This window comes from Phyllostomus discolor, chromosome 8 (assembly GCF_004126475.2).
Source record: "Phyllostomus discolor isolate MPI-MPIP mPhyDis1 chromosome 8, mPhyDis1.pri.v3, whole genome shotgun sequence".
Lineage (NCBI taxonomy): Eukaryota > Metazoa > Chordata > Mammalia > Chiroptera > Phyllostomidae > Phyllostomus > Phyllostomus discolor.
In genome coordinates this window covers 3,455,272-3,471,650 of record NC_040910.2, presented here as the reverse complement: position 1 = coordinate 3,471,650, position 16,379 = coordinate 3,455,272, and positions in this window count along the sequence as shown.

Below are 16,379 nucleotides of genomic sequence, written 5' to 3'. Positions count from 1 at the left end.
TGGTCTGTGCTCGCTTCCTCCCAAGCTCCCACACGCGCCCCGTGCTCCCCGCACAGCAGGAGTGCGTCTGTTCCGCAGGCACCACGCACCCCCCAGCTCCGCCGGGAGCACGCACAATCACTCCGTCAGGCCCGCCCTTCCCTCCCGTTTCCAGTCAGAGAATCCCTGCCCAGCCCCCACCCAGCCCCGCATCAAATGCCCCATCCTGTCTCCAGCTCTTCCTCCGTCCCCAGGCACTTGAACGTCTTCTCACACACCGGTGGGTCCGCAGACACCCTGAGCGCCGAGAGATCAGGACGGTTTCTTATTTCTCTACGTAACCAGCACAGTGCCTAGCATACAGCAGGAGCTCAATAGGTACTGGCTGTATAAGGAAAAAATGAGGAGTGATTTAGAGAAGTAGGAGGAAACTCGTAACAAAAGTCATAGACAGGAAATTCTGAACAATTTGGAGTGTCCACGGAATCCCTCCACCCGTTTGTTTTGAATAGGCGTGGGCGTGGTTAGAACGAAAAGGACGAAATAGACGCATTGTAACTCTGTTAGCCAGCGTGTGAGCCCCAAACACAGGCTTTGTCGTGGGAGGAAGGGCATCAAGGTTAAACATCATTAAAAAAAACACAAAGACACACACACAAAGGAAAAGGACCCTCCAGACGAAGGTGGAAGCAATCGCAGAAAGAGCCTGAGAAGCTTTCCAAGCGCCAGAGCAGAAAGCGGCAAGGGGGCGGGGCCAAACCCACAGCAGCGCTTCCTGGGCCACGCGACACCAAGAGTGGGAGTTTCACGTTTGAAGCCTGAAGTCGGACCCTCCAGGTGTGAGTTCCACCACTTACCAAACGTGCAAGCGTGGGACAATCACTTACCCTCTGTGTCACTTAGACTTTAAAACAATGAGGACACTGACAACATTACCCCAGTTCCCCTCAGCCCACTACTGTGAGGTGAACTGAGGAAGCACGTGTCAGGCGGTAGAACAGTGCCCGTCGAAACTCACCTGGACGATCCTGCTGTAGAAGGAGGGCCTGCCCTGGCAAAGCCCAGGGGTCCGTGTCGTAACAACATCCTCCGAGGGGGTGCGACCCAGATGCGCACCCCGGGGTGAGCTCTGCTTTAAACACACCACCCAGGGCTGGACGCCCGGTCAGCTCCTTAAACATGCCCTGGTTTCCCTTTGCACGGAGGAAACTTAGGAAAGGTCAGACAAGACACAGGGGCACTCGGATGTCTCAGCTACGAAGTCAGGGTCTTCCGCAGACCTGAGCAGGGAAGGCCAGCGAGCAACGGGGCACTTCGCCAGTCTTCCGCGGGTGCACAGCACCAGTGTCAGGCAGGGCGGGGGAGGGGGTCTTGAGACAAAGCGGACCTGGATTTAAATCCCGCCGCTCCCAGGGACTGGGAATAAGAACAGACTTCAGGTAGACCCGTCGCCCGGGCCTCCGCGGCGATGCCATTCCTCCGCGTTGACCTTTGACTCCCGGGGTCCGCAACCAGCGCTCAGGAATCTGCTGGGGTTATTTCGTGCCCGTGATTTGCAGATGGCCACATAAATATCTCAGAAGAGCAAGCTCATCTGGCAGGATCATCACCCTGTGCAGCAGGTATTGGCTGCACCTGGGCCTCCATCTGGACTCGGGGAGCGCGCCGCGGTGCCTCCTGCTTCGTGTAATTGGTACCATAAGCGTCCACATCCTTCGTGATTAAAGGAACTCCACATCCTTTCGCCGATGTCTTTGGTGTCTCCCCATCAATCATGTCACTACACTGTGATTGCGGTCTTGGGACAACCACGAATTATCTGTGTGACCCCAGACAAATTGCTCCAACTTCTGAATCCCAGCCCCTCACCTGCCGTGCGCGGCTTGGGACGGCGGCTCGGCAAACGACAGCTGTAGCTGGAAAACGATTTGTACAACCTCCCAACTGCACCATCTTCCGTTTCTGTTTACACTCTTTCCCACTTCAAATATTTAATCAGTCACCAATCTGCCTTAAAATATCCTTCGAGATATGTGTTCTCCGTGCCTCCCCATTTCCATAGGTTTATAAAATAGTGTGTGTGTGCTGCACGCCCCAACTCTCCTGGGAACTCACCGTGCACACTCATGAAGGAGTCCAGTATTACTGCATGAAATGGCCTTTGCAACTTCCTCCCCCCCTCCCTCCAGTGCTACACCAACTTCTGAAGGTTTTGTTCCAGGCGACACAATCTGAAAGCCCAGGTGTGTCCACGGAAACCAAAGCCCCCCAGTCTGCGACCCAACATTCCTGGCCCTCTGATCTGTCCGGAATCTCCTCCATTCCATCCTCACCTACTCTTCCCATAAAACCTCTACCAAACTTATGCTTTTATGAAGACATTCTACTTTTCCTACGTTCAGCTTTTTTAACCTTTTCTACCCAGCCCCCCGCTCCTTCCGCAGCCCATCCCGGAACGCCAGCGCCCCTCGCCCCAGCTGTTCAATCCTGCCGTCCCCCGAGACCGAGCTCAGCCCCCTGCACCCCCTGCACCCCCTGAGCCAGAGGGCGTACCTTCTCCTTCTGCACTGGCAGAACATTTGACTTGCAAGTAAATATTCCTTTGTTACTGAAACACGAACAATTGGATACATTCTCTCTCTTCAACTATATTATGAACTCCTGATCATGTCTCCATGTCTTCCGACACTTTGTGGCTTTGGCCACAGAAGCTAACATATAATAGTAACCCCAAGCTGCGTGCTGATTTGCCCTCAGGGAATGGTCTTCTCTCCGATGATATAAGGAAGCACGCAGGCGCTTTGGCTGCGGCACGAAATCGTGTTCTTAGCACTCCGTGGGTGTCGTCATCAGGCAACAGAAAGGCGCAAATGCTGGATTGGAAAGCTTTGGAAAGAAATTGAATTATTCTGAAACTTTAAGTTCCCCCATCACCAACTAGGAGCAAACTGTAAGTGACATAAAGTGCTGACCAAAGAAAGATTCAGGATAAATGAAGGTGATTTTCTACTTGACGATGATAAACAAGAATACCAAATGCTGATGTGAGTGAGGGCAGTAACAATATTTTCCCAAATAATTTTATTTCTTTAAATTTGGTTCATTTCTGTCTTGACTTAGGTTACAAGACAAAGCAGTCAGAATGTACACTTTCATTTATACTGTAGATTTTATTTTTAGAATCTGCTGATGTAGAAGAGAAATACCAACTGCTACCAGGGTTGTCCTTGCTGTTCTCACCAAACATGGAAAAATTCCAGAATGGGAGATCTAGCAAGAAATACCAATGAATGATCTTGACCCTAGAGCTCTGAGGTCCTGCGTGTCCTTCCTCAGCCCGCTCACCGTGCGTGGAAAGTCAGCATGAACCTGGGGAAAGCCAGCAGGGCAAGCTGCCTCTCTGTAGGTGTGTGCTCAACGTGGAGCAGTTCCGAAAGCAGAGTTTACACGTGTGGGAAAGTGTGATGAGCCCAAGGTGGACATGGAGGAAACTCTTCGGAGCTCCGGGGGGAACATCCAAGAGAAAAGAGACAGGGGGAAGAGGCAGCTAACTCTAGGCTCAAGGTCAGCATATCCCTAGGAAAAGCTACATCGCTGCAGTTTTGTATGAAATTAAGAATTTGTTTTTGTTCTGGTTCTGATCAATGGTAACTGACAAATAGAAAACGCATGCTGTAATTTTAGCTACGTTTGTCTTTCCAAATGTCTTGCCCCATCATAAAACTATTTTAGATGTGCCCTGGAAAATTAATACAAGGGAAAAAGCAAAATCTGCTCAGTAGTTCCACTGTCTGGACTCAAAAGAGGGGATACAACATCCCTTCCAGGAGGAGGAAGGTGGACCACGGTCCCCAGTGAGGTAAACTGGAAATTGTACAGAGATTGACACGTGGCTCTTGCACATCATCAACATGATACGTTACATAAAATCATTTTCATCTCATACGTTTTTGGGTGATTCATTCTTCTAATAAACTTTTATTGCAGATACTCTTTATGAAAGATGCTATTTTGGGGATACGGGGTCGTAATGGCCATGGTAAAGAATCTCGGTTTCACAGCGGCTGCGGCCAATAGGAAAAGTTGGTTCAAGCAGGGGATCATAAAAAATGATACATACGTACATACCTTAAATATTAAATATTTTTGTCCTAACTCAAAACATATAAATGTGTATTTACTTGCCAATCTTTTGATGTCGGGCCAGTTTTTCTCTGCAGCATGCACCACACTCGAAATGCACCGTTGAAGATTCCCATTCGTTCTCTTTCAAGGGAAAACTTACATAATGTGAGAAGCAATATCGGGACGTACCTTTCCTGGACGTTTACAACGTCTTCCACTACTTGACAGTTGTCTTGGTTACAACTATTTTAGCAGCATATCTTAGTATTCGTCTTTAATTGAGTCTTTCAAATCAATACTTTTTTTTGTTTCACATTCATATCCCCTTAATTTCTTTAGTCTCTAATTAAATGTTATAATTGCAAGAAAATGTAACCGAGCCCTGGCCGGAGTGGCTCGGTTGGGTGTCGTCCCACAAAGCAGAAAAGGTCGAGGGTTCATTTCTCAGTCAGGGCACATGCCTGGGTTGTGGGTTCGGTACCCAGTTGGGCCACGTACGAGAGGCAACCAATTCATGTTTCTCTCTCACATCGAAGTTTCTCCCCCTCTCTCCTCCCCTCCCAACCTCTCTCTCTAAAACCAATAAGCATCCTGGAGTAAGGACTTAGCAAGCAAGAAAGAAAATGTAACCGATAAATGCTGATCTTCACAGACACTGTCCTAGTTGACATTAGCCTGGTGACACGGCCCTGCGGGGCAGAAACGAGATTCTTCTCCACGTCTACGAGGCCTCCATGCAGACAGCAGACCCGGCACGCCACGCTTCTTCCTTCTGCAGCTGCAGAGTGCCTGGTGCCCTGGTGAGCGAGCGTTCGGGTCAATAGCTGCTGGCTGAGTGAGAGCACATGACCTTGACCGCCCAGGCACGCGGCTGTGCGCCTCCTGCAGTCCCTCCGGCAGGCAACGTGACCCCCCGGACAGAACACAGATCGGGGGTTCCACAGACCGACATGTGGGTGCCGGGGCGTGCGGCTTCCGGCCGGGTGCTGAACCCACGCCCCAGTAGCTCGGCTGTGTGCAGAGCTGATCACACCAGCCTCGGGGAGCTTGGCCATGAAGCCGGGACAACGACGCACCGGACGTGCCCCCGCTCCGTAACCAGCGTGCTGGGCCCTGGCTCCGCCTCCGAGTCCCCCGGAGGCTGGCGAGAGCGTCCGCCCACTCCCCGGGGGCTTTAGAGCGAAACCAGGCGGTCGGCCTCTCCCCAGGGAGGCCCCCGGATCTGCCCCCGGGTGCGGGCCACCCGAGAAGGGAGCGGCCTTCAGCAGGGTGCCTCTGAGCAGCCGAGGAAGGCTGCCGTGGACACCTCTCCACGGGTGGGACTTGCATGGGAAGAGAACATGCCGGCCCAGATTTTTGTATGAAATCAGGTTTTATTTCATTTTTCAATCCCTAAGAGTATAATTGTAGGGTTTTCTGGTAAGTGTACATTTAATCTCATAAGAAACTGTTTTCCAAAGTGGGTGTAGCACTTCGCATCCCATCAGCAGTGTGTGAGTGCACCGGGGTTCTCCCACTGACGGATGACAGTCGGTACCTTCCCACGGGCTTCCCTGCCATCCACCTCGTCTTCGGTGGAGCCAAGTGTTTAACCAGACACCCTCTGCTTAAACGTCCGCCCATTTGATTGGAGTGTTTGTTTTCTTATTATGGGGCTGGAGAGTCCTTTATATATTCTAGAGATGGGGTGTTTGTAAGATGTGTTCTACAAATACTTTCCCAGCATTTTCTTTTCATTCTGAAATGTTTCTTTTGAAGGGGAGAAGTATTTAATTTTGAGGAAAACCAGTTATCAATATTTTCTTTTAGGGATCCTGTTTGTGATGCTGTGTCTAAGACATCTTCACGTAACCCAAAGGTTTCTGAGGCTTGACTTTGGGTGGTGAACACGCAGCACCATGTACAGATGATGAACTATGGAAATGTACACCTGAAACCTATATAATTTTATTAACCAGTGTCACCCCACTAAATTCAACAAAAAGAGGTTTAAAAAAAAAAAAAAGCATAGTCCAATGCAGGTGAAATTCTACTTAAAAACCATCTGGTTCCATATATTTTTAAAATCACTTTAATAAATAAGCAGATGGCCCTAAGAAACTGCTTTGCCAACATGATTACAGGTAATTTTATTAAATTCTCAATAACAGATATCTACCAGGCCTACGTATGGGAAGCATTCTGCCCTGTACCATCTAAGTTGTAGCTGCATTTGCCTTCAATGTGAGGAGAGTTTTGAAATTCTGGCCAAAGCAAAGTGTCAAGAGTAAGCTTCCGACCAGGAGACCTAACCCAACCCGCCTTGGACAAATTTAAGGAGACGGGGAGTAACAGAACCAAGTTCCACGTGGAGTCTCCAGGCAACACGGAGACGGGAAGTGTGGGCGGAAGGCCAGGCCCCCGGTCCCCAGGGCTGGGGCCACTGCTGACACTCGTCAGCCCCGAGGCTCCACGGAGGACCCCTGTGTCACGCCCCGCAGCCGGGTCTGAGAGACAGGACAGACAACACCGTCTTCACTTTTCTCGCCACCCCATGAGCACAGAGGTCTTATGTGTGTGCGTGTGTGTGTGTGCGTGTGTGTGCGTGTATGTGTGTTAATCACAGAGTTTAAGAACGGGGGTTGGTGGCTTGGCTTCCCCACGGGTCACGGCTGTCTAGAACCACGACTGACATGCTCCAGACCCAGTCAAGACGCTCCATGAAATCTCGGCAAAATGCAGTGTCGGGAAATTAGAATTACTCCATGAACTACTGAATAGGTCAGCGAAGTGATATGTAGAAGCTACCTTATAAATACACACACACACATACATACACACATATGTGTATGCAGGCTGTAACCAATGGCCATCATACTAAACACTTTACAGAGGGAAGATTACTTAGAAAGCTATGAATGGGCTAAGAGTTAATACGCCTAATATAGTGTTAGGTGTACAGCTCATGTTTAATAAATGGTAACTCTTACTTTTTAATCATTATTATTAAAACAGTGACTAGGGATCATGGACCAGGTTCACCAAGAATCAAAGTTTTGTGATATAGCTGATGGAATTAAGTAGGAGAAATTCAAATAGTAATCAGGGTCCTAATTTCCTAAATCTCATGCCATTGGATTACCTCGTCTTTCATCCGAAGGAAGTCAAGCACGGATGTAATTATAATAATTAAACATAATCATTTAAAATTAATAAGCACGTAGCACCCACTCTTTCCCCCACTGTCCCTCCCCAGCGTCTCATTGTCCAAATTCACTGTTTAAAAAAGCCACCTCACTGGCAGTGGAAGTTCCGGCACAAACAGAGTGATTCCGCGCCCGCCGCGTGCGCGGACCCGCCGAGGCCGAGCACCCAGCCGCACGGCGGTCACAACGTTCCTGTTAATGTTTCCTCCTGAAAGGTCCCGGGAAACCGCATCCTCTTCCAGCATTCGAGTCATCCTTGTACCCACCACTGCGACAGAACCGGCATCAGCACCCAAATCTCCGAGCCGACTTCCGGCCCGTGACCCCGTGGGGATACGGCAAAGAGGGTCGGCAGGAGGTGAGACTGTGGGACTCCCCGCTGATGTCACAGAAGGATTTGGGGGGCGGGGGGGGGGGGGGTGAGCACACTCTTGATGCCCTGGGGCGCGTCAGAAGCGAAGTGGGGCGCAAAGGGGACCCGTGGAGGGCTTTTCCCGTGCCAGCCCGTAACCCCTCCCTCTTCCCCAGGCTCCCCTCGGTCCCCCATCTCTGCCACAGCAGCCCCCCAGTTAGGAGTGACCCGCTGGGGAGACTAATCTGCACTGAGATCTAACCCTGGTACCGGGACTACTCATCGATAGGAACGACGCCCTCGTGGTAGGGGTTCAGGAACTGTGAGAGGATGGGGGTGCGCGGTGCTGGCTCCCCCAGCGCCCCGAGACCATTCCTGTGCCCCCGGCCTGGCCCCGACACCCCCTGTCAGCCCCAGGTCCTCCCCCTGGCCAACAGCACACATGGAAAAGGACGCTAAGAATGCAGCTGCCTCCACCACGGTCAGAGAAATACTAACTTCCTGGCATCGTCATTAGGCCTGACCGCTGGACCACTTTCGCATCGCGGTCCAGTTCCCTGGCACCCAAGCGGGGCGCACAGGGCAGCAGCATCAGCGTCTCCTGGGAGCCTGTTCCGCGTGCAGGCTGTCTGGGCCCCGCCTTAGCCCCCCGGACACCCCCAGGGGTCTGCAGACGCAGCAGGGGGCGAGGGGCCGCTGCACCTCTCGGAGCTGAGCGTCACAGCAAGCTTTTCACCTGGGGCGCGCGGTTGCACTAGGTAGGGCAGCCACTCTCCCGCGCTCTCCGTGACGGCAGGACCCACAGGGGCGTCTGCAGAGCACCTCCGCTCCTACCCGGTCCCCGTGGAGTGACGGGGGAAGAATGCCGAGCCGAGTAGGAACAGCCACGGCTGGGGGCGAGCTCTGCTCCGTCAGCCGCATCTGGTCTCAGCTGCCTCAGACTGCACCGGGGGGAGGGGCTCTCTGATTCCCACACTCACGCCACGTCAGAGCCATCAGGGCAGAATGGGATCTGGACCCCGCGTGGGCCCTGCTTCGACTCCTCACCTCTGCATTATGTTACCGAGCCAAAATGGAAACGAAGGGACGCTCCACATCATGACAAAATTGCCCATTTCGTAGGGGACGTAATTCCTGGGTGACCCTTCCCATGGCAAAGACGCAGGGAGAGAACCTTGTTAGCCACCGCAAGCGCCCCATGATGTCGCCACACCCCCTTCGTGCGGTGGAAGGCAGGGAAGCGAGGGCGGGAGCTGCGGACTGGACGTCGTGGGCCGTGCGCGTCAGCCAGCCACGCCCCCGGAACGGGGACTTCGTCAGGTGGGCCCCAGATAAGGAATAAAGCCAAGACTCGTGTTGATTCAGGTTTCCATGGAAATGCATTTTGTTCCTGGTGAGGGCCCATGGAGAGCCGATGCCCGTGACATGCCCACAGCCGGGGGCCGGCCTTCAGACTCACCTCTGGGGGCGAAGAAGAGGAACCCCCGAGACCGCAGCCGCCGAGCCGACGGGAGGACTGCGAACGCCCTCGCTGCACCTCCCCAAGCCCGCGCAGTGCCAGCGCAGAGCGGCGTGCAGCGCGCATTCCTGCAGAAGCCGTGCGTGAGCAGGGGAGGGGCCGGGACGGAGCACCGGAGACGACAGAGAAATCACAGCCAAACGCACTCCACCCCGGCAGAAAGAGTAGCCAGATCGAAACCAGTGAAATATTTCACCGACACTCACTGCGCATCGAGTCCCTTTTCCCCTTGGGCTTTCTCATTAGAGATGCAAATAGTGCGGGGGGGGGGGGGCGGTCCAAGACTTTTCTCATTGGCCTTTTCCCACTAGTGTTGGTGTCCTCGGGACACTCAGAGAGAGCACGTGTGGGGAAGGACCAAGGGCACTGGTCAGCCCCGGCCGTCGTCCCTACGGCTTACAACGACAGCAGGAAAGGTGCTCAAAAAAAAAAACAGGCTCCAGAGCCCACGGAAACTGGGTCTCCATCCTGTTCAGTTTCCATCAAAACATGTCTTTGTCATGGCCCCGACTGCAGCGCTCCGGAAACTCCTCCCAGCCCAGCTCTTCCACTGCTGCTGGTCCCTGGCCGTTACCGTGTTCAAGGACAGTCCCTGGGAGTCGTGTCCTCCCCCTCCTGCCACAGCCCGGAGTTCTGTGCAGCACACAGCGAGCGCTGGTCCTTAAGGATGCACGAAACCCTCCCAACTCTCCGCGGCGGAACTCGAAGGGAGGCCAAAACGTTCTTGGGGCGGAGGAACAGCGTCAAGTGTGTGCAGCAATAAAGGCCGCAGCCCCGGGGACAGCACGGCCAACCTCGTGACCTAACGCTGCCCCTGGACTCGAGGCGAAAGGAGGGTGGGTTCCGGGCCTGCGCTGCCCGGGGCCCTGGACCCTCCTTGAAGCCACGGAGAGCGGACAGTGGCCTAGGCCTTTACCCCTGTTGGATTTGACCAGGTCAGAGGAGATGCCCCAAGTCAGGCCTGAGCTGTCAACCCCTTCTTTGGGCCCCCAGAACCACCAGGCATGCTTCCTCTAACTCTCATCTTATTCATTCGTCAATGTCCCTGAAAGTACATATAAAGATGACACAGAGAGAGAGACACAGTGACAGAGAGAGAGAGAGAGAGAGAGGAGGCCCATCCTACCAGCCACGCTCCGAGGATTTGGTTTAAGAGGTTTAACTGAAGCTGTACTACCTTCACTAATGCCATTAAGAAGTTTCAGCCTTGAGCAGCCTTTATCTTCATGGCTCTTTCCTGACCGCAATATTTTATTACTATTTTACCTCACACGCCAATTCTGCATGATTTATCTAACTGTCTCGGGGAAACGCTATGTTAGAAGCCAACGAACACGTTGAACTCAATAGAGCGTCCTCTCCCATCTTGGTCCTCAATTTTCACCAGTCTTTCTTATTTAATCCCCAAAGAAGCTGTAGGTAGGGTCCCAACACTTCGTGTAACCCCTCCTGTGAGTTTTGAGGATGATTTGAAGTTGTCCCCTGCTTGTATCGGGGGCAGAGTTTCAGTACAGTGACGCCCCTCGGCCGTGGAGGAAGGCTAATCAGGAAGCCTGGACCCTCTTCAGGCGGCTGTGCGAGAGTCCTCCCCGGAGGCCCACTGCCCGTGGCGCTGCCCAGCCAGGAGGGACATGCGCGAGTCTCCGCCTGGCAGCACGCACACTCACCGTCCGAGCGCTGAAAAGGAAAAACTGAAAACATCCTCTGTTTTGCCAACAGCTCAACTCGGCGCCTCCTGCGTGCTTCCACCCCCACGTGTGCTGGAGCCTCGCCCCGCCCCGCCTGCTCCGATCCATGTCTCAGTGACGTTGAGTTCTTGCTGTTCCTGCTCGTCTCTGGACCTGACCTTGTCTCGTTCCCACCTGCGGCAGCCAGCACCTCCTGACCCAATGAGTTCAAACACCTCCCTTCGTCTGTCCGAAACCCACCCACAGCAAGCCCCTCCTGCCACCTGCTCCGGCGTCCTGCTTGTCTGCACCGCCCCTGTCCCACCGCTGCCCCGAGTGGCCATCTGGCCCGAGTCTCATGCCCTGAGGACGAGCGCGCCCCACACAAAGGGCGTTGTGTGTTTTCCAGAATCCGTCACTCACAGGTTATCTGAAGAGTCCACACAAACACACACTCCGCCCTGAAGGAAAACGAGGTGTCGCTGCTGAGGTCCCTCCAAAGCAGGGTTGGTGGCGAACAGCCTCAAAAGGACATGGCCCTTCTCCACGTGGGCACAGCTGCTGGCCCCAGAGGCGGGGACTCCACCGTGAACCAGGCCACAAGGGTGGCGAGTGCTCCGCTCTCTGCGCAGCGCCATCCTGTGACTACCGAGGACCAGGGTGACTCCCTCACGAGGCCCCCAGGTCCCCACCATCAGCAGCTGAGACTGTCCCAGAGCCCGAGGTCCACCCCACTGGCCAACACCCTCCAGGAGCAGCCGTGTTCTCAGGGCACTCGAGCACCTGTGGCCAGCTGCAACCCCCCCACCCCCACCACCCGGCCACGGATTCAGCGCCAGGTGATTCTCGTGCACTGAAAACACTAGGAACAGCACGGCAAACACTGTCCTGCAGAGAAACGAGGTCCCCCCGGGAGGCCGGAGGGCAGCCGTGACCTTGGAGGGACAGGCACAGGTTCCGCCCGCAGGCCCTCGCTGACGCAGGCGTGTCAGGAGGCAGCAAACCCCTGGGGTTCCCAGACACACATCTCCTCGTCTTCCAGCCCCTTCATTTCTCACGCCGTTTCTTTCCAGTGGGACGACGCTCAGGAGGAGAAGAAACTGTCTCCTACTGTCCCTCGACGTTTTCTCTTCTCCTCTGTCCGTCTGCCAAAACAACGGGGGATGCTCCCTGGACCGTGGTCTTGGTTCTGGACTGGGAGACCGATGGAATGACGGCGGTAAAAGGCAGGGGACGGCTGTCACAGCCCCACGGGCGGAATGAGTGACACCCTTGAAAACTCAGAAAGCGGACCAACACCTGAGAGCCAACAGGTCCAGCCAAACCCTCCCTCGCGTAAAAGCAGCCAGTGAGAGCGTGGGTCGCTGCCTCCCCCTCGATTGCTCACTCCCCGGGGTGGTGGGGGTCTGCACGGCAGGAGCACCTGGAAGGGGCGCCAGCGCCTGAGCACCCTCGGGTCCCCTCCTCCAAGCGCCACCCCGCCAGGTCAGCGGCAGCGACCTCAGCCGCCAGCCCTCTCTCCCTCCTCCTGCTCTGCGTCTTGCCACACTCAGTGAGTGGAACATTTGGATCATGTTTTAAGTGGGTGAGAGAAGAGACCGGAGAGAAAAAAATAATTGAGGAGCCCATTTACCCTCGAGTAGTAATAAATATTTAACTTGAAAAATGCCTGCGGATACACCTCATCCGCAGGGGCAGCCCCGAGCGCGCGGCACCCCCGTCCGGGGAAGAGGATCCCAGGCTCCCAGGCTCCCAGGCTCCCAGCCTCCCTTGGGAGGCTCCCAAGACGCCTCCTCGTTGACTCACTTTTCCCAGTGTGTCTCAGCCTACGACAGTTTTCCTTTTGCAGGACCTCCCGAATCTGGTCTCTCTACGCGCTCATTATCTAGGGAGATGATTCAGTGCCATGTTGGAACATGGAAGAAACTTTTATTACGAAGGGTCAATATTCAGGGCATGGCAAAACAGTTTACTTCATGGTTCCTCTGAAAATTCTTTTCCCACTGACAAATTTGGCCCTGTCACAGCGGCCGGGTCAGCGAGCTTCTGGACGGAGGGAGGCTGCGGCTTGCCAAGAGTCTCCCCTCCTGGGCGGATGACACCTCCTAAAAGTGCATGAAGGAAAATCCTCCGGAGGTCGGGCTGGCGGGGGGTGGGGCCCAGTGGCGGGTCTCAACTGTTTCTGAAGCTTCTAATGGCACCTGGAAGCTGCCCCAGCATTCCAGGTGCCCGAAGGGACCTGGGTCGTCACAGGACTCTCGAGGTGTCCTCAGGAAGGGGAGGGGTCGTTTGGCAGCGATGCTGCTGTTTCTGTGAAAATTCAGTGAAACCCAGAGTGAGCCACGAACCCATTTGGCATCCCCCTTTTCCCCAGGGCCGGTCTCTGCCCGCATGGCATCTCTGGGCACGAAGAGGTGTTTCTGCCCCTCGGGAGCAGGTTGGAAAGAACAGGTTTCGTGAAGTCATGCTCGTCCTGCCTTTACAATTACAGGCACGAGGGACCTGCGGCCGGGGAAGAGCGAGAGTCCGCTGCCGCCGAGTGTCTGTCGCCGTCCCTCACTGTCCATGCTTTGGTTTCCTACGGTCACCAAAGCCTCAGCTAGGCAGCGGGCATGTGGCTACTGGGGATGCAGGCTCCTTCTCCCCTGGCCTGTCTGCATTCGTGTGGGGCCGATTGCCTAGCTTCTCGCCCGAGGGATGCCAGTAGAAGAAGTAACATGGACAACCTCGGATGACTGTCCTTAAATGGGGAAGTGAGCTTATCCCCCTCCTTCTCCTTCTCCCTGCTACGTGAAAAGAGACACGATGGCTGGAGCTGAAGCAGCCTTCTTGGCCCGCGCGGTGACCTTAAGAGAGAGGTCCCGTGTCACGAAACACCAAACGAGGAGGCACCTAGAGCCCGGAGGGCCTTGTGGAGCACGCCCTCGCTAATGGCTCTGGACTTCTTTCCTCCAGACATAAAACAGAGACATAAACTGTCTCATTCTGAGTTTTAGTGTGACTTTAAACCAGCGCTTCTTCCAATATATCATCCAACACATTTTTTACAGTGCCTTAGCTCAAAATGTTTCCAGATGGACTTTGTTTTTGTTTTTGTTTTTTTAAATATCTCCACAGCTTTGAAAGAAAGAAAGAAAGAAAGAAAGAAAGAAAGAAAGAAAGAAAGAAAAGAAAAGAAAAGAAAAAAGAAAAGAGAAAAGAAAAGAAAAAGACAGGATTCCATTGATTAAGAGTTTCTTGCATATTTATTTCCAAGCATAAGAGAATGAGAGGTTTTTTTTTCCTCGCCCTTGTTGGGCCGTTTGCCCCCCCACCAGTCCTGTTCCCCTTTTTTCATCCTGTCTGTGCCCTGGAGTGCTTAGCCTTCTACAGGATGAATTTTCCAGCAAAAAAAAGTTATAACATGTACAAAAATGAAGAGTTCGTGGGTCTTCAGAGATTATATTTTTGCAAACGTCCATTTTAGTACTGCGAGGCCTTTGATTCACTACGAGATCTGAGTTCGGCTCCAATGCCTTTGGACTCAAACTGCCAGTCTCCGAACTGAGCAGAAACTTGTTGAAACTTTTATGAAACAGGTCTAAATACCAGTCAGCATTCCCCACATGTGCTCATTCGTGTGAGGAGCTATTCCCGTGAAAGATGATGTGTAGTCAAATAAAGACCCTTGTTTATGTGCACACCACACTCGGGTGCACACCCACACACACACCACACCACACACGCACAGACACACACGAATGCAACTCGAACAAGGTCAGCCATACTGTCTGGCACACGTGTTTCTCCAACAACTATTGGTAGAATGAATCTGCGCAAAGCTCCCCGGCCTGGTGTATTCATTCGCCTGCTTACCTCTTCCCTCCTCCTTCTGAACCTGAGCTGATGGCAGGGAGCAAAAGGAGGGAGACCCCGAGGACAACCTCAGGACCATTGAAGCACAGAAAGCCTTAACGAAGGGCAAGATCTCCTCCATCCTCCATTCCAAGGCATTCCGCCCACAAGAATGGAGTCTCTCCCCCTCCAGAACCACCCAGTTCACGCTATTCCACCGAAAACTCTGCTTTGATCTTGTCACCCGTGGCTTTAAACCTTCCATATTTGGCAACTGGGTCCCTGTGGCACCATTATTTAATGGCAGAATAGGGGAAAAGAGACAGGGTTTTGAAGTCAGAGAGACCTGGGTTGAGGAAGTAAATTCACCCCTGATTCATGATTCATATCCTTCCTTTCCCTCTCCTTCTCCCTCCCTCCCTCTCCCTCCTTCTCTCTCTCTCTCTCTCTCTGTTAAACTGGAAATGGCCATGTTAAGTCCACCGGATTATTGCAGGGATTGACTGAAACACGAGCAGTGTCCGGCACTCGGCAGCACCCGGCTCTGTGTGCTCGCCATGGGCTGGCTCGGGGCTTCTCCGGGATGTGCCTGGCTGACGTCCCGGGTGGACGAACAGGCGCACAACAGGTCCGCTCTCCAGGTCTGTCTTTCTCATCTGAAAACTGAAGACTTGGAAACCGAGCCTTGGAACCCCATCCTTTTGGGATTTTTATGGAGGTTTCATTATGCAGACATGATCAATCATTAATTCCGCTTTCTGCCCTCCTCCCTTCTCAAGAGTATGGGGGTGGGTGGGGCTAAAAGTGCCCAGTTTCCAATCACTTCTAGATACCGTCCAACTCTGATATTTGATTAGGATGTTGTTTTGACTCTCTGTTAAAATAATTGAAAAATATTAAACGCATATTTCTTTTTTCTTCATCAGAATTCAGGGGAAATGTCATATTTGTATTGGATGTTTCTCGCCGTGACTCACTTGTTGGATGACTCTTGTCGGGTCTAAATATATTAAACTTTATGCTCCACATTTATCAAATAACTGGGAATCCAGTGATTCATATCACTGACAGAAGCGTTGAGAAAACTGTTTAACAAAGGCAGAAGGAATTCATGCAAAAAAAATTAGTTTTATTGCTTAAATTGTGTGATTCTCTGAAATAGTTTTAAACATTTAACATATAATACAATTCTTTTTTTTTAGGAAATTATTTTTGACCTAAAAGAGCTCACGGTCTGTGCCAAACATTTGAGTCCATGAGTTATATTAAATGAACGTGAGGTAATAGAAAATACACATATTGGTTCCTGGCACAGAGCTTCTCAAACCCTTGTGATTTTCTGAGCGATAACTGTTCTAATATTCGGTCTCTGACCCGGGCTCCTGGCACAGGGCTCCTGGCGCCCTTGGAGTTTCCTGGGCGATAGGAGCGTCTTTTGTTCCAATGAGGAGACTCTGGGGGCGGATCCCGGAGGGGGCTAGCCACCGGAAAGGCCACGCCCCGCTTAGAAGCTGGGAATTTGCAACTGTGTCCCCCGCACTCTTAAGGGAGAAGGGCTGAAGACAGAATTAATGACTGACCGGGCCTGCATGATGAAACCGCCATAAAATCCCCAAGGTATGGGGTTTAGAGAGCTTCCAGGTTGGGGAACACGCCCACCTGGGGGAGGGTGACACACTCCCGAGCCCAGGAGACTGAAGCTTCCGCCCAGAGGCCCC